We start from the raw sequence: 22402 nt of genomic DNA on the forward strand, positions 1-22402 counted from the left end.
TCAGCTCGGTGCTTTGTGACCACCTAGAGGGGTGGGATAGGGAGGGTGGGAGGGGGGGAGATGCAAGAGGGAAGAGATATGGGAACATATGTATATGTATAACTGATTCGCTTTGTTATAAAGCAGAAACTAATACACCATTGTAAAGCAATTATACTCCAATAAAGATGTTAAAAAAAAAATGTATCCTGCAACTTTACTGAGTTCATTGACAAGTGCCAGTAGTTTTTTGGTGGCATCTTTAGGATTTTGTATATATAGTATCATATGGCATCTGCAAACATTGACAGTTTTATATCTTCCTTTCCAATCTGCATTCCTTTTATTTTTCTTGTCTGACTGCTGTGGCTATGACTTCTAATATTTGCCATTTGCTACAACATGCATGGACCTAGAGGGTTTTATGCTATGTGAAACAGTCAGAAAAAGAAAGACAAATATTATATGATTTCACTTATATATGGAATCTAAAAAACAAAACAAATGAACAAACATAACTAAAGAGAAACTACAGGAAAGCCTACTAGAACTAATAAGTGAATTTAGCAAGTCTGCAGAAATAAAGTCAGTATACAAGATTCAGTGGTATTTCTATACACCAGCAATGACCAATTAGAAACTGAACTTTAAAATATATCACTTACAATAGCACCAAAAAATAGGAAATGCTTAGGGATAAACTTGACAAAAGATATGCAAGACTTGTACGATGAAGATCACAAAATACTGCCAAGAGAAATTAAAGAAAACCTAAATAAATACAGATATATTGTGTTCATGGATTAGAAGATTCAATATTAGTAAGATGTCAATTCTCACCAAATTGATCTATATAGATTTGATGCAGTCCCACTCCAAATCCCAGTAAGGCATTTTGTAGAAGTTTAAAACTTGATTCTAAAATATATATGGAAATGTGAGGGACCTAGAGTAGCCAAACCAATTTTGAAAAGAAGGAAGAAAGTTGAAATATCTAACCTACTTGATTTCAAGACTTATTATGAAACCTACAGTAATCAAGGCATTTGTAGTATTAAAGATAGGCAAAAAAGGTCAATAAAACAGAATAGAGTCCAGAAATGACCAATACACACGGTCAACTTTTTTTTTTTTTTTAAACAAAAGATGCCAATAGGGAAAAGATAATTTTTTGAGCAAATGATGCTGGAACAAACAACTGGAAAGCCTTATGACCAAAAAATGAAACTCGACCCTTACCATGCAACATACACAAAAATTAACTTGGGATGGATCTACAGATCTAAACTAAACCTAGAATAGTGTCAGTGAACTTGGGTTAGGCAAACATATCTTAATAGTACACAAAAAGAAAACTATAAAAGAAAAAAAGATCAATAAATTTACTTCATCAAAATTAAAAACTATTGCTCTTCAAAAGATACTGCTACAAAAATAAAAAAGATAAGCCAAAGCCTGGGAGAAAATACATATCTGCAAAACACTTATCTGACAAACAACATATCTGGAATATAGAAAGAACTCTTGTAACTAAATAATAAGATAGCCCAACTTTTTAAAATGGGCTAAAGATCTGACATTTCATTGAGGAAAATACAAGGGTGGCAAATAAACACATGAAAAGATTCTTGGGATCATTAGTTATTAAGGAAATGCAAATTAAAACCATAACAAAATTAAGAAGAGTATCCATACCAAGTGTTGGCAATCATGTGGAACAACTAGAACTCTCATACACTGCTTGTATAAAAGGATACAATCAAATTTGGAAAACAATTTCCAGATTTTGGAGGTTTTCTTTAATGAAATTTAAAACTTTTAGAAATTTAATGTATAAAAGAATATTAACATCATTATAAGCATTAATAAATAATAAAAGAAATTCTTCTTTCCATAATTCTTCTTAGCAATTTTTTTGTAGATTTCACTATATAAGTAGTTTCGTAAAATGTTAAACATACTACCCATTCTACCTCTAGCTATTTACACAAAAGAAATAAAAGCATACATCTATACAGACTTTTACACATATTTTTTATAAGCAGCTTTATTTGTAATAGCCAAAACTGGGAAACAACTCAAATGTTCATTGTATTGGCTTTAAAATACGTCCACAAATTGTTTGACATTCTTCCCTTCAAAAGTGGAGCCTAATTCTTTTCCCCTTGAGAGTGGCTGGTCATAGAGACTTACTTCTAACAAATAGTAATATGGAGGAAGTGACAAACAGTAACTTCTGAGACTAAGTCATGGATAGTATTGCATCTTTCTCTTTGCCCTTACTCTTGTATCATTTGTTTTGGGAGTAACCAGATTCCATGCAGTAAAAACCACTCAAGCAGCCCTGTAAAGAGGCTCCTTGGTGAGGAACTGAGGCCTGCAGTCAACAGTCATATGCACGGCCCTATCTTGGAATTGGATCCTCCAACCCCAGTGAAGCCTTCAAATTACAGTAACCCTGGCCACATCTTATCAGCTCTCTCATTAAAGACTCTGAGCCAAAGCCACTCAGCTAAGTCTCTCTAAAAATTCCAGGCCCAGAAACTGAGATAATAAATGTTTGTTGCTTTAAGCCACTATATTTTGGGGTAATCAGTTATACAGCAATAGATAACTAACACATCCATCAACAGGTGAATGGATAAACAAATTGTGATATATCTACACAATGCAATACTATTAAGCAATAGAAAAAAAGGGAATAAACTACTGCTACACAGACCATGATTGAGTCTCAAAATCATTACACTGAAAGAAATTAGACCAAAAAAAAAAATCCATTTACATATAGGTCTGGAAAATGCAAACTGATCAGTAATGACAGACAGCAGATCAGTGATTGACTAGGAATGAGGAGGTGGCAAATCAGAGGAGGAATTATAAAGCGGCACAAGAAAATTTTGAGGCATAATTGTTATGTTCATTAAATTAATTGAGGTGACAGTTTTATGGAGGTATACATATGTCAACATTTATCAAATTGTACACTTTAATATACAGTTTATGTCAATCATTCCCCAGTAAAAAAAAAAAAATCAATATATTCCAGAGAAAGAAACACAATGGTTTTTGCCTATTATTGTTATTTTAGAACTACAAAAACATTACAAAGTTCTCCAAAATATAGCATTAACTAAAGTTTATATACATTTGGATAGAATGAGAAATATTTCAAGCAATTGTCAATAATCTAGCCTACCTATTTTAACACCTCCATTAGAATGAAAAGTATGTTGTAATGCAAAGGCAACTGAGTCTCCCACTTGCCAGTTTCAAGCTATCCAGCTACCGAACAGCTAACTCTTCCTCTGGTGAACTGTTGCAAAGAGCTGCCTCAATAGGGCACTAATCTATTCCCCACTAAGAGAGAATTCGCAGCATTTCTTAAGCTTTAAGACTTTGCCTTGTCAATGTCTCTGGAAATTCGGTGACGAAGGAATTTTGCAAGACTCTTCCCTAAATTTTTGCCCTTTACCTCATTTCCCTATTTTCCTTGTGTAGAGTTCTACTATCCTGACTAGTTGGGGGTTCTGATCAAGATCTTACCCAAAGTGCTCAGCAACCACCCAAAAACTTTATCTGGGCTTTAGACCAAAAACAAAATTTGTTTCATCCTCAGAATTGAGTGCATACAGGTCTTCTCTTCCATGTCTGTACCACAAAACCTGGGATGGTATAATAAAGCCAGAGTGACAGGTTCCTTGGGTGGGGTGTGTGTGTGGGGGGGAACCAACACAAAAGCAAAGGTTCAGTTCCATTTTTGGAAATGAATGGCATTATTCCTAGCAACATATGTATGACAAATAATCAGCAATGTCATTTGACCTATCTGCTACTTATAAAAGGATCTTACCTTTTAAGAGGTAAGAGTGCATAAATATCATGGCTGTTTAAAACCAATGGCTTACACTCAGGTTATTCCCCATTCATGTCTGCACCCAGTTAAAGCAACACTATCTAGCTGTGTTCAGCAAAAGATGAAAGCTGAGATACACTACACAGATGGCAGACACTCTAGGAACTTTAGTAGAAGAATAGGCTACACATCCATAGATAGCATTGAACTATTCTCAGTTCTTGCCATTTAGGTCCCATTGGCCGAGACTAAAAATTTTGTAGTCTTTGTGATCCATTTAAATATTACTGAGCTACCATAGCAGTCTCTTCTGACGATTCTGCATGACAGAATCATTCCTGTCCTTTCCAGAATCTATAGGCACAGGGTTATGGCTGTTGACACTGTGGATTCATTGAATCTTTTAGTTAACCTCATTAGGCCTGTTTATTACAGGCTTATAATAATCAAGAAGACTCTTCTTTGCTTTTATCAGAAACAGGTCCCAATATGCAAATGAATATTTATTATGTGTTCCTGTTTTTCTACATCCCCTGCCTGTCCTAACCTATCCATTTATCTAACTTCTTTCTCCCTTTCTTCATTTCTCTAAGGCAGTGGTTCTTCACGGGCTTGGGTGTGAATCAAAATCACCTGCAAAGCTAACAGAAAATATTAATACAAAGATCCAAGCTTATTGAAGGACAGAATCCCTCTGTATTTTTTAATAAGTTCACTAGGTGATTCTGTTACTCCAAGATTGAGACAAATCACTCTGACCAGGGGTTCTCAATTGTACAGTATTATAACCTGGGGAACTTTTAAATACCCTGATGCTGAGATAATTAGAAAAACTGGCAAGTATCAGGAATCAGAATTTTTAAGGTTCCCCAGATGTGAACCAGCATTATCCGCATCACTTGCGTGCTTGTTAGAGATGAAGAATCTCCAGAACCATCCCAGACTTACAGAATCAAAATCTGCATTTACCATGATTTCCAAGTGCTTGTTTGGGGGAAGAAGCAATGCATTGTTTCTCAAACTGGGCTGCACAATGGGATGACCTGTGGAGCTTTGATTGCTGGTTCTTACTCCCAGAGACTAATTTTAACTAGTCTGGGTTGCAGCCCACTAGCACTCCACTGAGAAGAATTCATCAAGGCATCTAAATCACTAAATTACCTTCACTAAGAGCAAAAAGGGGCCTCCCTTCAGTGGATGTCATGACAGATACAGTCCTTGGAAGTGGGCAAAAACAGTCTTGAGAGCAGAAGTCAGCACATTTTTTCTGTAAAGAGCTAGATGGTATTTTAGGCTTGTGGGCCATGTTGTCTCTGCCACAGCTACTCATCTCTGCCATCGTGCGAAAGTAACCATAGACAATACAGAAGCAAATGAGCATAGCTGTGTTCCAATAAAAATTTATATGAAAAAAAGGGGAGGGGGCGATGGGCTAGATTTGGCCTGTAAGCCATAGTTTGCCAACCCCTGCTCTAGAACAGTGGTTCACAAACTTTAGAATACAACAGAATCCCCTGCAAGCCTTGTTCAAACACATATTGCTGGCTTCCAGCCTCAGAGTTTCTGATTTAGTAGATCTGGATGGGCTCTAAGAAGTTGCTATTCTAACAAGTCCCTAGGTGATACTGATGCTGCTGGTCCAGGGACCACAATTTGAGAACCATTGATCGAAAGTAATGGTCCTCAAATTTTACTGCATGTCAGAATCACCTGGGGAGATTTTAAAAATTCTAATGCCGCACTCCAGATGACATAAATCCAAGCTCTGGGAATGGGAACCAATTTACTACTATAAACGTTCTCAATGCTTAGGTCATGGCACACTAAAATAGTGACATTTCAGGGGAAAAGTTACATGGCATTACTATTTGAATCATCCAAAGCTATTTTAGTCACAATTTGTTTGTCATCACTTCTTTGTTTTGTACGCCCTGTCAAATATTGCATCTTTCTTTTGCTTATTTTTCACAATTCTTGCTCCTATTGTCATTTTTCACATTTTTCCTATTAACAAGGTATGTATGATTGTTTCCTTAGCATCATCATCATTAGTTATAAGGTATTCCTATTAGAATGCAATTGATTTTGTTATTTTTTGGCTCTTACTTCTTGGTATTTATTTATTATTGGCTTTTAATGTTAATTAGCCAAAGTCTGACTCTTAATGAAATTTAATTATGTTTTATTTTAAATTATTAAAAAACATTTATTTCTGAAGATGGAATTAAATGCACATAATTATATCATTTTAAATGGGATTGCAGATTCAAAACATTTTGAAATTTTGATTTTTTGATCATAAATAAGCGTAACATTTGTTGAATAAACTAAAATGAATTAATATTTCCTATCTTTACTAAATGCCTAATTTTATAATCTTGCAATATAATTTACTTTAAAACATTTTAAGAATGCAGAAAATTATACACATAATCAACTTTTGAACCTTAAAACATATCCTATTTTATCTCATATTTAAATAGATCTGATTTTTTACTGGTTGTCGTTTTCCACCATAATGGACAACTTTTTCATCAAACAGTGCTGGAAAGCCATTACATTCATAAGGCAAACACAACATTTCCAAAATTCTCTTCTTTAACCAAAATGTATTTTTACATGAAAGAGTTATTTAATAAAGCAATTACAGAAGCAAATCATACAGGACTTCAACACAAAATATCCATTTAATACAGAAAAAGATTTGCACTTTAAACTTCTACAAACACAAAATAAGAAACAAAGTTCTTTTATCACATTAGTTATAACTATATCAGATTACTAAACTGCTTAAAAGGTTACTACTCAATTAACGGCTAGAGCCAGAATGCCTCATACAATTGCAAAACTGTATAATATACCAGCCTACAAGGAAAATTTCAGAACTTTGTAATTTCCAAAGAAGCAAAGGAAATAGAAAATGTGCCGCATTCAAATAACAGAATTAACAGATGCGTTTGATGGCATGCCAAATAAACACAGCAATAATTACTAACCCAGAAGACAACTATATCAAAAAGTTTTCATTGCTGCCCAATGATTCTACATGTTAATAACTGTACTCAAACTAACAGCAATACTTAAAATTTCTGAATAGAAGATTATCTTGGAAGAACACTGATTGTTTTACTAAGCACCAAAACGAATTCCTAGGGATGAAATACTCAAATGCCAAAAGAAAACTTTAAAACAAACAAAGAGGATAAATTTGGAAACACTGTAACTTTGCATACTGATAGAACAGCTACAAAGACAGCAAGACGTAAATTTACGTTAAGAATTCATTTAGAAAGCTGTGAAGATCTAGTAGTACATTATTTCACAAAGGATCTCTTATATGTAAAAGGTTACATGTAGATATAAATTCCAAATTAAATTTTATGAAAATGATACATGAATCTAAACAAATATTCAAAATATTTCAATTTTTTTCAGCTTTTTGTATAGAAGTGAGACAAGTATATCATGCTCTGGGGACTTCCCTGGCTGTCCAGTGGTTAAGACTCCAGGCTTCCAATGCAGGGGGCACGGGTTCTATCCCTGTTCGGGGAACTAAAATCCTGCATGCTGTGCAGCGTGGCCAAAAAAATTTTAAAAAAGGAATATCACTTTCTACTGTTTTCATACAACAGTGTACTAGCTGTCCAAAGGAAGAGTTTTGCCTAAGTTTATGATTTAAAAGTAGAATTCAAAAAGTTTAAGGAGGAACAACTTTCAACTTGCAGATGTGTTTAGTGCTAGTTATTGACTTTAAAAGGTGGCTTAGTTAACTGGTGTTCTAAATCTGATGATCTTATTTCAAACAATCCTTGATATTTTTGACAATTAACATGTACCAACAATCTTTATGGATTCAAAGTGTTGGAAACAAGAGGCTAAGAATGAGTCACTAGGGAGTCAGTGCTATAATCTGAATCCAAAAATAGAATTATTAAAAGTGAGTAAATGGGGGGCTTCCCTGGTGGCGCAATGGTTGAGAGTCCGCCTGCCGATGCAGGGGATGCGGGTTCGTGCCCTGGTCTGGGAGGATCCCACATGCCGCGGAGCGGCTGGGCTCGTGAGCCATGGCCTTTGAGCCTGTGCGTCTGGAGCCTGTGCTCCGCGACGGGAGAGGCCACAATAGTGAGAGGCCCGTGTACCGCAAAAAAAAAAAAAAAAAAAAAAAAAAAAGTGGGTAAATGGGGTTTAGTAAGTAGAGCAACTTCTACGTATACCTACAGAAAAGCTTCATCATTATTTTATTCAAAATCCATTCAATTTATCACAGAAAATTTAAGCATTACATGTGTCAATGAAAGAAAAGGAAGAGCAGCCCCACTTAATGAATGATTGCTCCTTTAAGGTATAATTTAAAGATATGTAATTATTTAAATTCTAATTACAAGTGATAAAAGAGTTCCTGTCAATCAGGAGGAAAGGGCAATAAGTGCTCATCTGCCTTTCACTAATATGTCTACCTATGCAGACAAAGTTCTCATCAATGACAATGGCCAAGAATTTGAAAAGATCATCAATTTTTAAATCTTGATCAGGAATTGCTTGAAATCATTTCATGCATAAGATTGTTTTTTTTTTAAGTTATGTTCAGGGAAGCCAGTTCAAGTTTCTCATTAAAATATTTTTTAAATATATGGAAGTGTTATACACACAGAGAGAAGAAAAAGAAATAGAAGGAATACAAATTGGAAAAGAAAAAGTGTCACTTTTCAAATGACAGGATACTATACACAGTGAATCCCAAAGATGCTACCAGAAAACTACTAGAGCTAATCAATGAATTTGGTAAAGTAGCAGGATACAAAATTAATGCACAGAAATCTCTGGTATTCCTATACACTAATGATGAAAAATCTGAAAGTGAAATTAAGAAAACACTCCCATTTACCACTGCAACAAAAAGAATAAAATATCTAGGAATAAGCCTACCTAAGGAGACAAAAGACCTGTATATAGAAAATTATAAGACATTGATGACAGAAATTAAAGATTATACAAATAGATGGAGAGATATACCATGTTGTTCGATTGGAAGAATCAACATTGTGAAAATGACGCTACTACCCAAAGCAATCTACAGATTCAATGCAATCCCTATCAAACTACCACTGGCATTTTTCACAGAACTAGAACAAAAAATTTCACAATTTGTATGGAAACACAAAAGACCCCGAATAGCCAAAGCAATCTTGAGAACAAAAAATGGACCTGGAGGAATCAGGCTCCCTGACTTCAGACTATACTACAAAGCTACAGTAATCAAGACAGTATGGTACTGGCACAAAAAGAGAAAGATAGATCAGTGGAACAGGAGAGAAAGCCCAGAGATAAACCCGCTCACATATGGTCACCTTATCTTTGATAAAGGAGGCAAGAATATACAGTGGAGAAAAGACAGCCTCTTCAAAAAGCGGTGCTGGGAAAACTGGACACGTACATGTAAAAGTATGAGATTAGAACACTCCCTAACACCATAAACAAAAATAAGCTCAAAATGGATTAAAGACCTAAATGTAAGGCCAGAAACTATCAAACTCTTAGAGAAAAACATAGGCAGAACACTCTGTGACATAAATCACAGCAAGATCCTTTTTGACCCACCTCCTAGAGAAATGGAGATAAAAACAAAAATAAACAAATGGGACCTAATGAAACTTATTAAAAGCTTTTGCACAGCAAGGGAAACCATAAACAAGACCAAAAGACAACCCTCAGAATGGGAGAAAATATTTGCAAATGAAGCAACAGACAAAGGATTAATCTCCAAAATTTACAAGCAGCTCATGCAGCTCAACAACAAAAAAACAAGCAACCCAATCCAAAAATGGGCTGAAGACCTAAACAGACATTTCTCCAAAGAAGATATACAGATTGCCAACAAACACATAAAAGAATGCTCAACATCATTAATCATTAGAGAAATGCAAATCAAAACTACAATGAGATATCATCTCACACTGGTCAGAATGGCCATCATCAAAAAATCTAGAAACAATAAATGCTAGAGAGGGTGTGGAGAAATGGGAACACTCTTGCACTGCTGGTGGGAATGTAAATTGATACAGCCACTAGGGAGAACAGTATGGAGGTTCTTTAAAAAAAACTACAAATAGAACTACCATACAACCCAGCAATCCCACTACTGGGCATATACCCTGAGAAAAACCATAATTCAAAAAGAGTCATGTACCAAAATGTTCATTGCAGCTCTATTTACAACAGCCAGGAGATGGAAGCAACCTAAGTGTCCTTCATTGGATGAATGGATAAAGAAGATGTGGCACATATACACAATGGAATATTACTCAGCCATAAAAAGAAACGAAACTGAGTTATTTGTAGTGAGGTGGATGGACCTAGAGTCTGTCATACAGAGTGAAGTAAGTCAGAAAGAGAAAAACAAATACCGTATGCTAACACATATATATGGAATCTAAGAGAAAAAAAAAAAGGTCATGAAGAACCTAGGGTTAAGATGGGAATAAAGACACAGACCTACTAGAGAATGGACTTGAGGATATGGGGAGGGGGAAGCGTAAGCTGTGACAAAGTGAGAGAGTGGCATGGACATATATACACTACCAAACGTAAAACAGATAGCTAGGGGGAAGCAGCCGCATAGCACAGGGAGATCAGCTTGGTGCTTTGTGACCACCTAGAGGAGTGGGATAGGGAGGGTGGGAGGGAGGGAGACGCAAGAGGGAAGAGATATGGGAACATATGTATATGTATAACCGATTCACTTTGTTATAAAGCAGAAACTAACACACCATTGTAAAGCAATTATACTCCAATAAAGATGTTAAAATATATATGTATATATATTTTAAATATATGGAAGTGTTATACACATTCAATATGTAATATCTTTCCTAACACTTTAGGTTTTATTTTAACATAATTCTATAAAAATAAATTATTTATTAAATATTTATTAATTATTTAATGTAATTCCATAAAAAGGAAATCTAAACATTTTTCACCAACACCCAGACAGGACATGACACCTTATGTCCCCTAGAAGTTTTCTCCAGTGTCTCATACAAATACAACCATCAGTTTCTACCTGTGCCATGAGATGAGAACCATTGGAAAGCACTGAACTACTATATTCTCACTACCTAAAACCATTTGTTGAGCGAATGAGTAGACAGCTGTAATATGGAAAACCAAACTCACAAAAAAACAAAACAAAAAGGGTCATATATTTTCACAGAATTTTATGCAGCAATTCAACTTCAAAACTTCATTCAGCAAATAATCAAAATAATATTCCAATTTCCTCATACTAACAGCAAATTAGAATCCAAAAGAGTCATCAGCGACGTTACAGAAACAGAGCTCTAAGTTCCAGGAAAACAAAGTAGTCAAATCAACTGTAGTACATAGTAGAATGTAGCATATATGACCTGCTCTGGAAAAGTTATGAGTTGGCACCTTATAAAAAACATATGAGTTAAAGAGCAACCCTAGGAAGTTCTCATTCTATAAGGAATAAGGAACAGTACTATCCATTTTTACAGAGAAAATAAATCACAAAAGAATCCAAATAATTTATTTTTTAAATGACTGGATAATCTAAACCCAATCTATGTTTAATCTTACTTGGCTAAAAACCCAAATGGTTACATTATTTCACACATTTATTTAAGCCCACAAAGTTATTCATAAATATCATCTCTGTAACACCTAGCCTTTTATCCTAATACAAAGTGATACACCAAGACTTAAGTGTTATGAGCTTTGCTATAGAATATAAAGCAGATTCCAGTGTTTATTACCTTTTAGAAAGCAGTTTGTCTTATCCTATAAAGTCTCCTTTATCCTATAATGCTATGTAATTAAAATTTCACTGAACAGAATGCTACTAAAATAAAGCATTTTATACAACTAGGCTTTCCCACATTTTTAACAAGTGACTCTGAGATCATATTTAAATCTTATAATAATTAATACTTTATAATTAAAAGTCATCTAGTAAAAGCTCCTTCATTTTACAGAGGTGGAATGCAAAGCTTAGAAAAATTAAATGACTTCCCCAAGGTAAGAATTATGCAAGTACTAAGGATATAACAGTAAACAAGATATGTGTCATCCCTATCTTTAATCTAGTTGAAGTATACAGCGTTATGATGCGGGAAGAACCTTTGCCACAAATATAAAGATTGTGATTCGGCCTTCCCTGGTGGCGCAGTGGTTGAGAGTCCGCCTGCCGATGCAGGGGACACGGGTTCGTACCCCGGTCTGGGAAGATCCCACATGCCGCGGAGCGGCTGGGCCCGTGAGCCACGGCCGCTGAGCCTGCGCGTCCGGAGCCTGTGCTCCACAACGGGAGAGGCCGCAACAGTGAGAGGCCCGTGTACAGCAAAAATAATAATAATAATAATAAAAAATAAAGATTGTGATTCAAGTACAAAGAGGTCACTCCTACTGAAAAAACTAAGGGAAAAGTATTTGTTAACAAGAAACAAAAAGGCCAGGTAAAGCACAGAGCATAGCAACTATATAAAAGGCAAGAAAATTAAAAGAAACTACGGTCTCACAATTTCATACCTATAGTTATTAGTAGAAAAATTTCTGAGATGCTGTAAAAAGGAATATGGGAATAAAATTAGAAAGGCACTAGACATCTGGGTGTAGTATCAGAGCTCTCCTATATACATATATATAAGTATACATGTAAACACACACAAGATCACCAACCTATAGCATTTAGACCTCTAGGCAGACAGGCAGACAAATAGTGATCTCCTCTTAGTTTGCAAATTATCTTTCTAAAGCATATTAAGCATTTCTAAAGAATATTAAATACTTCTGTCTATTTGTTCACTGAATTTTCACTGATTTAACACATCTTTATTCATTTAATGACTAAAAAAACATTACAAGCGTTGTCATAATCTCAGTGTCCTCAATCCTGCCATGAGTAACTCCTTCCTGCCAAGGACTCTTCTAGGTGGTAGTAGCAGAGATGAATACAACAAAGTGCCTACAGTCATAAAACTTAGAGAGGAACAGACAATAAAATGAGTACACATATTTAAGAATATACATGGTATGTGTGTGCGCACGCAAAAGGCAGGGTAAATTGATAGACAGTAACCATATGGTGGTCAAGGAAGGCTTCTCGTAGAGGCAGTGATCTATTAAAGTGAGGGAGACCTATAGAAAGAAAAGCAGTATGGTAAGGAAACAGTCGCACATAAACGTGGAGGAGGAACATGCCACACCAAACAGACTGCAAGTACAAAGGCTGTAACATGAGAATTACTTTGGCATGTTCAAAGAAGAACAAAGAGCCCAAGAGGCTACAACTGGACAGAGAAGAGAGATGAGATCAGAAAGTTATCAGCAGGAGCCTCATCATATAGGGCTTGGTTAGGATTTTATTCTGAGTGTAACAGGGAACTAGAACTGGAGAGTACTGTGAATTAATTTATATTTTTAAAAGTTCATTCTGGCTGCTGTATACATAACGCACTGTATTTAGAAGGGCAAGTAAAGAAGCAGAGATACAAGTTATATAATCCTAAACAAAAGATGGTAGTAGTTTAGACTTGGAGGTGACAGAGCAACTATTTATTATAGGATCTGGGGTATATCTTGTTAATATGTGGGATATGGAGTATGGGGGGAAAAAGAAAAGTCACAGAAAGAGGTTTCAAGGATGAAAATTGCTAAGACTGCACAATAATTTGCTTACTAAAACTGTTTTCAAAATTATAGCCTTTATGGTTGGTGTGCCAGTTGTTTACTGGCTTTCACCACTACATCACCCTTCCATAATCTCCTCCTCTATGTTGCCAGGAGCTAGAAATCTGCAAAGCATATTTCCCAACCCCCCTGCAAGCCAAGAGGTTAGGTTCTGCAAATAGGATCTGATGTTAGATTAAGAGGCAGGAGATAAGGAGAAGCCACTTTCTTTTTCTGCTTCTGTTCTGACACAGCCATTAGTGAGCAACTGAGCTACTCCAAATTTCGGCAGCGTCAGTGACCAATCTGAGGGTGTCAATGGGACTGCAGGCTCCGAGGCTCTTGCAGCCACAGCAAGCAGGCAACCCCTGACTTCCTGGCTCGGCAACAATGGCAGTGTTCTCAAGAGTGCAGTACTTAGGGGCTCTAGCACCACCACTTCCACCCTTGCTCCTGCAACCCCTAAGGACAGTAGCTCCTTCCTACTTTGACGAATCTCTAGGCTTTTTTAATTTTTTCACTGTGGCTTTTTGCATTCCTACAACCCTTCCAACACTTTGTAACCAATTCACTATATTAAAACCCTTCTATAAGAAATACCGTATGTGGTTTCTGTTTTCCCGAACGGATACCAACCAATATAGTAAAGGAAGAAGTATCACTCCCCAGGATCTAGCTGCACATATTTTGTTCCTCATCACAACACCCTTACACGTTGGTATCGCAAATTCTACTATTCCCCTTTTATAGAACAGTAAAATGAAAAATGAAAGTGATTAAATAAACTGACCAAAATTATACAGCTAATAACAGTGAAGCCTAAACTCAAAGTTGTTTCTATCTAAATTCTATGCTCTTTTTACAACGTTAAAATTAAGAAATATCGATTGCTTTCAATTTTAGAAAAGGAAAAAAAAAACCACATTATTGGAATTAGTTCAGGAAACCAGCTGCACATTAATAGCACTAGCACTAAAAAGACCAACCGCTATCCTCTTGAAGCAAACTATACTTATATACCTTGCTTCAAACAAACCTCATTTTTAAAGACTCAATTTACTCTAAGAGAATGATTTATAAAATACTCTGAACTTAAGTTTTCTTGACAGGACAGATTTCAACATACATTTAAACTATTTATTTACCAGAAGTTTATCTTACTCATAACTTTTCACATATAAAACTATAACAAAAAGCAAAATATTCTTATATAAAGCAATAATATAAGACTTACTGATTTAAAGAAAATATAAGAAACAGGATTACTACAAAGGATACTATATTACAAAAAAATTTAACCTGTTATGTTAATTTAAAATCAGTAACTTAAAAAAATTTAATTCTCATTATATTACACTTTTTAAGAAGTTTGAATCCCAAAGGTCCCTGATTTAAAAAGAAATCAAATATACTCTACACTAGCATCCAAATTCAATAGAAGGCAAAAAGAAAATTAATAAGAGGTCATTAAAAACAAATTGGTGCAAAATATTAGAGCTAAAATCATAAAAATATTAGAAGAAAACAAAGGGATTAATCTGCATGATCTGGAATTTAGCAGTGGATTCTTGGATATGACCCCAAAAGCAGGAGGAACAGAAAAAAAAAGATAAATTGGATTTCATCAAAATTAAAACTTCTATTTATTTTTATTTATTTATTTTTGGCTGTGTTGGGTCTTTGTTGCTACACGCAGGCTTTCTCTAGTTGCGGCGAGCAGGGGCTACTCTTCATAGCGGTGCGTGGGCTTCTCATTGCGGTGGCTTCTCTTGTTGCGGAGCACGGGCTCTAGGCGCACAGGCTTCAGTAGTTGTGGCACGTGGGCTCAGTAGTTGTGGTTTGCAGGCTCTAGAGCGCAGGCTCAGTAGTTGTGACGCATGGGCTTACTTGCTTCATGGCATGTGGGATCTTCCTGGACCAGGGATCAAACCTGTGTCCCCTGCACTGGCAGGTGGATTCTTAACCACTGTGCCACCAGGGAAGTCCCAAAATTAAAACTTTTAGAGAGTGGCCAAGATGGTAGAGTAGAAGAACCCTAAGATCACCTCCTCTCACGAACACACCAAAATCACAACAATCTGCAGAACAACCATCATTGAAAAAGACTGAAACCTACCAGAAAAGATTCCCTACAACTAAAGACATACAGACAGAACCACAACAAGACTGGTAGGAGGGGTGCACCTGTGATATAATCAAATCCCATACCCCCCGGGTAGGACACCCACAAACTAGAGAATTAAATTACAGATGTTCTCGCATAAGAGTGAGAATGCTGAGCCCCACATCAGGCCCCCAGCCTAGAGGTCTGGCACCAGGAAGGAGAGCCCCCAGAGCATTTGGCCTTGAAGGTCAGTGGGGCTTGACTGCAGAAGCTCCATAGGACTGGGGGAAATAGAGACTTCACTCTTAAAGAGCACACACAAAATCTCAGGTATACCAGGACCAAGGGCAAAAGCAGTAATTTGATAGGAGCCTGGGCCAGACCTAATTCTGGTCTTGGAGGGTCTCCTAGGGAGGCTCCTGGGTGACTGTGGCCCACCCTGGGGACACAAACACTGCTGGCAGATGTATCAGGGAATATTCATCTGCGTGAGCTCTCCTGGAGGCTGACATTTTGGCACAGAGACCTGGCCCCACCTAAAAGCCTGTAGGCTCCAGTTGCTGGGACACCTCTGGCCAAACAAAAAACTGAGCAAGAACACAGCCCCATTCATCAGCAGACAGGCTATCTAAAGACTTCCTGAGCCCACAGCAGCCTCTAGACACACCCCTAGAATGGCCCTGCCCACCAGAAGATGAATACCCAGCCCCACCCACCAGGAGGCAGGCACCAGCCTCTCCTGTCAGGAAGCTTGCAGAAGTCTCTAGACCAGTCTCACCCACCAGGGGGCAGACAACAGAAGCAAGAAAATTACAGTCCAGCAGCATGTGGACCAAGTCCACAAACACAGGCCAGACACTACCCTGGACCAGCTGGCCCCTAGCCCTTGTGACAAGAGGGGAGTGCACTGCTGGGACACATAGGACGTCTCCTACAGAGGGCCACTTTTCCAAGGTCAAGAAACTTAACGAACCTACCACATCCATAAAAATACAAATAGCAATTTACAAAAAATTAGGTGACAGAGGAATATGTTTCAGACAAAGGAACAAGATAAAACTCCAGAAAAACAAAGTGAAGGAAGATAGGCAATCTAACCAAGAAAGATCTTGTTCAGAATAACAACCATAAAGATGATCAAAGAACTTAGGATAAGGGATGCACAGAGTGAGAAATTAGAAGTTTTTAACAAAGAATTAGAATATATAAAGAACAGCCAAACAGAATTAAAGAATACAATAACTGAAATGAAAAATACACTAGAAGGAATGAATAGTAGACTAACTGAGGCAGAAGGATGGATCACTGAGCTGGAAGACAAAATAGTGGAAATCACTGTCCCTGAACAGAAAAAAGAAAAAAGAATGAAAAGAAATAAGGACACTTTAGCAGACCTCTGGGACAACATCAAGCGTGCTAATATTCACTTGATAGGGGTCCCAAAAGGAGAAGAGAGGAAGGGCCTAAAAACATATTTGAAGAGACAATAGCTGAAAACTTCCCTAATCTGGGGATGGAAATAGTCATCCAAGTCCAGGAAGTGCAGAGAGTCCCATACAGAATTAACCCATAGAGGAATACACCACAACACACTGTAATCAAAATGACAAAAATTAAAGATAAGAGAGAATATTAAAAGCAACAAGGGAAAAGCAACAAATAACATACAAGGGGACTCCCATAAAGTTATCAGCTAAGTTTTCAGCAAAACTCTACAGGCCAGAAGGGAGTGGCAAGATACACTTAAAGTGATGAAAGAGAAAAACCAAGAATAATCTACCCAGCAAGGCTCTCGTTCAGATTTGATGGAGAGGTCAAAAGCTTTACAGACAAGCAAAAGCTGAGAGAGTTCAGCACCACCAAACCAGCTTTACAACAAATGCTAAAGGAACTTCTCTAGGCAGAAAAGGCCACAACTAGAAACAAGAAAATCACAAAATGGAAAAGTTCACTGGTAAAGGCAAACATACAATAAAGGTAGGAAATCATCCACAAACAAAGCTAGTAGTAAGGTTAAAAGACAAAAGTAGTAAAATCATTTGTATACACAATAAGCAGTTAAGGGATATAGAAAACAATTTGATGCAGAATATAATATCAAAAACAGTGGGGCTTCCCTGGCGGCGCAGGGGCTGAGAATCTGCCTGCCAATGCAGGGGACATGGGTTCGAGCCCTGGTCTGGGACAAGATCCCACATGCCGCGGAGCAACTAGGCCCATGAGCCACAACTACTGAGCCTGCGCATCTGGAGCTTGTACTCTGCAACAAGAGGCTGCAACAGTGAGAGGCCCGCGCACCATGATGAAGAGTGGTGCCCGCTCGCCGCAACTAGAGAAAGCCCTTGCACAGAAACAAAGACCCAACATGGCAATAAAGAAAGAAACAAACAAACAAATAAGTGAATAAATAAATAAATTTTAAAAACAAAACAACAAAAAAAACAGTGATCGTGAGGGGAGGAGGGTACAAATGCAGGTTATTTAAAATGTGTTTGAAATTAAGAGATCAGCAACTTAAAACAAGCATGTATAAGCATAGACTCCTATACAAAAACCTCATGGTAACTGCAAAACAAAAATCTATAATAGATATACACACAAAGAAGAAAAAGGAATACAAACATAACAGTGTTTGTTAGAAGAGAAGTCATCAAATCATAAGACAAAACAAAAGAAGAAAGGAGAAAAAAGACCTATAAAAACAAATCCAAAACAATTAAGAAAACAGCAATAGAAACAAATATATTGGTCATCATCACCTTAAATGTAAATGGACTAAATGCTCCTACCAAAAGACAGAGACTAGCTGAATGGATACAAAAATAAGACCCGTGTATTTGCTGCCTACAAGAGACTCACTTCAGATCTGGAGACACATACAGACTGAAAGTAAGGGGATGGAAAAAGGTATTCCACGCAAATGGAAATCAAAAGAAAGCTGGAGTAGCAATACTTATAACAGACAAAATAGACTTTAAAATAAAGACTGTTACAAGAGACAGAGAAGGACACTACATAATGATCAAAGGATCAATCCAAGAAGAAGATATAATTGTAAATATATATGCACCCAACATAGGAGCACCTCAATACATAAGGCAAATGTTAACAGACACAAAAGGAGAAACTGACATTAACACAATAATAGTGGGGGACTTTAACACCCCACTTACATCAATGGACAGATTATCTAGACAGAAAATCAATGAAGAAATACAGGACTTAAACGACATATAGACCAGACAGACTTAATTGATATTTATAGAGCATTCCATCCAAAAGCTGCAGAACACATTCTTTTCAAGGGCACATGGAACATTCTCCAAAACAGATCACATGCTGGGCCATGTAGCAAGCCTCAGTAAATTTAAGAAAATTGAAATCATATCAAGTATCTTTTCTGACCACAAGGCTGTGAGGCTAGAAATCAACTACAAGAAGAAAAACTGCAAGAAAACACACACACACATGGAGGCTAAACAATATGCTACTAAACAACCAATGGATCACTGAAGGAATCAAAGAGGAAATTTTAAAACGCCTGGAGACTAATGAAAGCAAAAAAAGAACCGACTATCCAAAACCTATGGGATGCAGCAAAAGCAGTTCTAAGAGGGAAGTTTATAGCAATACAATTCTACTTCAGGAAACAAGAAAAATCTCAAACAAACAACCTAATCTTACGTATAAAGCAACTAGAGAAAGAAGAACAAACAAAATCCAAACTTAGTAAAAGAAAAGAAATCACAAAGATCACAGCAGAAATAAATGAAATAGAGAATAAAAAAACAATAGAAAGATCAGTGAAACTAAAAGCTGGTTCTCAGAAAAGATAAACAAAACTGATAAACCTTTAGCCAGACTCATCAAGAAAAGAAGGGAGAGGGCCCAAATCAATAAAATCAGAAATGAAAAAGGAGAAGTTACAACCGACGCCACAGAAATACAAAGGATCATAGGGAGACTACTATGAGCAATTATATACCAATAAAATGGACAACCTAGAAGAAATGGACAAATTCTTAGAAAGGTACACTCTCCCAAGACTGAACCAGGAGGAAATAGAATATATGAACAGACCAACTACCAGTACTTAAATTGAATCAGTAATTTAAAAACTCCCAAGAAATAAAAGTCCAGAACATGGTTTCACAGGTAAATTCTACCGAACATTTAAAGAAGAGTTAACACCTATCCTTCTGAAACTATTCCAAACTACTGCAGAGGAAGGAACACTCCCAAACTCATTCTATGAGGCCACAGTCACCCTGATACCAAAATCAGACAAAGATATCAAAAAAGAAAAGTATAGGCCAATATCACTGATGAACACAATGTAAAAATCCTCAACAAAATACCAGCAAACTGAATCCAACAATACATTAAAAGGATCATACACCATGAACAAGTGGGATTTATTCCAGGGATGCAAGGACTTTTCAATATCTGCAAATCAATCAGTGTGATACACCACATTAACAAATTGAGGAATAAAAACCATATGATCATTTCAATAGATGCAGAAAAAGCTTTTGATAAAATTCAGCATCCATTTATGATAAAAACTCTTCAGAAAGTGGGCATAGAGGGAACCTACCTCAACATAATAAAGGTCATATATGACAAACCTACAGCTAACATCATACTCAATGATGAAAAGCTGAAAGCATTTCCTCTAAGATCACAAAAAGACAAGGATGTCCACTCTCGCCACTTTTATTCAACATAATTTTGGAAGTCCTAGCCACAGCAATTAGAGAAGGAAAAGAAATAAAAGGAATCCAAGTTGGAAAAGAAGAAGTAAAATTGTCACTGTTTGCAGATGACATGATGCTCTATATAGAAAATCCTGAAGATGTTACCAGAAAACTAATAGAGCTCATCAATGAATTCAGTAAAGTTGCAGGATACAAAATTAACATACAGAAATCTGTTGCATTTCTATACACTAACAACCAAATATCAGAAAGAGAAATTAAGAAAACAATCCCATTTACCATCACATCGAAAAAGAATAAAGTACCTAGGAATAAACCTACCCAAGGAGGCAAAATGAAAAGACAACCTACTGAATAGGAGAAAATATTTGCAAATATTGTGACCAACAAGGGATTAATTTCCAAACTATACAAACAGCTCAATATCAAAAAAAACAAACAACCCAGTAAAAAAAAATGGGCAGAAGACCTAGACATTTCTCCAAAGAAGACATACAGATGGTCAAGAGGCACATGAAAAGATGCTCAACACTGCTAATTACTGTGAAATACAAATCAAAACTACAAATGAGGTATCACCTCACTGTGGTCAGAATGGGCACCATCAAAAAGTCTACAAATAATAAATGCTGGAGAGGGTGTGGAGAAAAAGAAACCCTCCTACACTGTTGGTGGGAATATAAATTGGTGCAGTCATTATTGAGAACAGTATGGAGTTTCCTTAAAAAACTAAAAATAGAGTTGCCATATGATCCAGAAATCCCCCTTCTGGGCATATTTCTGGAGAAAACTCTGATTTGAAAAGATATATGCACCCCAATGTTCATATCAGCACTATTTACAATAGCCAAGACATGGAAGCAACCTAAATATCCATTGACAGAGAAATGAATAAAGAAGATGTGGGGGGTGTGTGTGTGTGTGTGCGCGTGTGTGTATATATATATATGCACACACACACAACAGAATACTACTCAGCCACTAAAAAGAATGAAATAATGCCATTTGCAGCAACATGGATGGACCTAGAGATTATTAAGTGAAGTAAAACAGAGAAAGACAAATATCATAGGATATCACTTATATGTGGAATCTAAAAAAATGATACAAATGAACTTATTAACAAAACAGAAATAGACTCACAGACACAGAACACAAACTTCTGGTTACCAAAGGGGATAATGGGGGTGGGGAGAGGGAGGATAGCAGTTTGGGATTAACATAATACTCTACTATATATAAAATAGGTAAACAATAAGGACATACTGTATAGTGAAGAAAACTATACTATCTTGTAATAACCTATAATGGAAAGGAATCTGAAAAAGAATATATATATATATGTATAACTGAATCACTTTGCTGTATACTTGAAACATAACATTGTAAATTAACTATACTTCAATAAAAAAAAATTAAAACTTTTATGCATCAAATGACATTATCAAGAAAATAAAAAGACTACTTACAGAATGGGAAAAATTATTTATATATCATATATCTGATAAGCATGTAATATCCAGAATATATAAAGAATTTAATTAAAAAAACTTTAAATGGGCAAAGGACTTAAGTGGACAACAATGGTAACAATGGCAGAAGAAAATATACAAATGGCCAATAAGCAGATGAAAAGATGCTCAACCAGATTGGTCATCAGGGAAATGCAAATCAAAACCACAATGAGGGACTTCCCTGGTAGTCCAGTGGCTAAGACTCCACACTCCCAGTGCAGGGGGCCTGGGTTCAATCCCTGGTCAGGGAACTAGATCCCACACGCCGCAACTAAAAGATCCCACATTATTTCAGTAAACTTTTACAAAACTTATAAAGGAATTTCACAACATTCCAAAAGTAATACATATCCCTCATTCTTGAAGATCTGTCCTCAAAGGGGATATATATATTTGTATCTTAAAAGAAATAGCTAATTTTAGAATGATGACTTGTACGTCTTTCTTCTTGAAATTACTTAAAAACTTATAAAGGCACAACTTAAAGGAAAAAAATTAACTTTTATGGGTGTGTACTTCATTGAAATTAAAGTTCACTATT

General features: G+C 36.4%; 1 protein-coding gene across 5 annotated transcripts in view; it reads right to left on the reverse strand.

The window, feature by feature from the left end:
• ACAP2 (ArfGAP with coiled-coil, ankyrin repeat and PH domains 2) overlaps positions 1–22402 on the reverse strand; it is a 164587-nt gene that overhangs the window by 68036 nt on the left and 74149 nt on the right. The gene's annotated exons all lie outside the window — the stretch shown is intronic.

The sequence above is a fragment of the Orcinus orca genome, chromosome 5, assembly GCF_937001465.1.
Source record: "Orcinus orca chromosome 5, mOrcOrc1.1, whole genome shotgun sequence".
Taxonomy (NCBI): Eukaryota; Metazoa; Chordata; class Mammalia; order Artiodactyla; family Delphinidae; genus Orcinus; species Orcinus orca.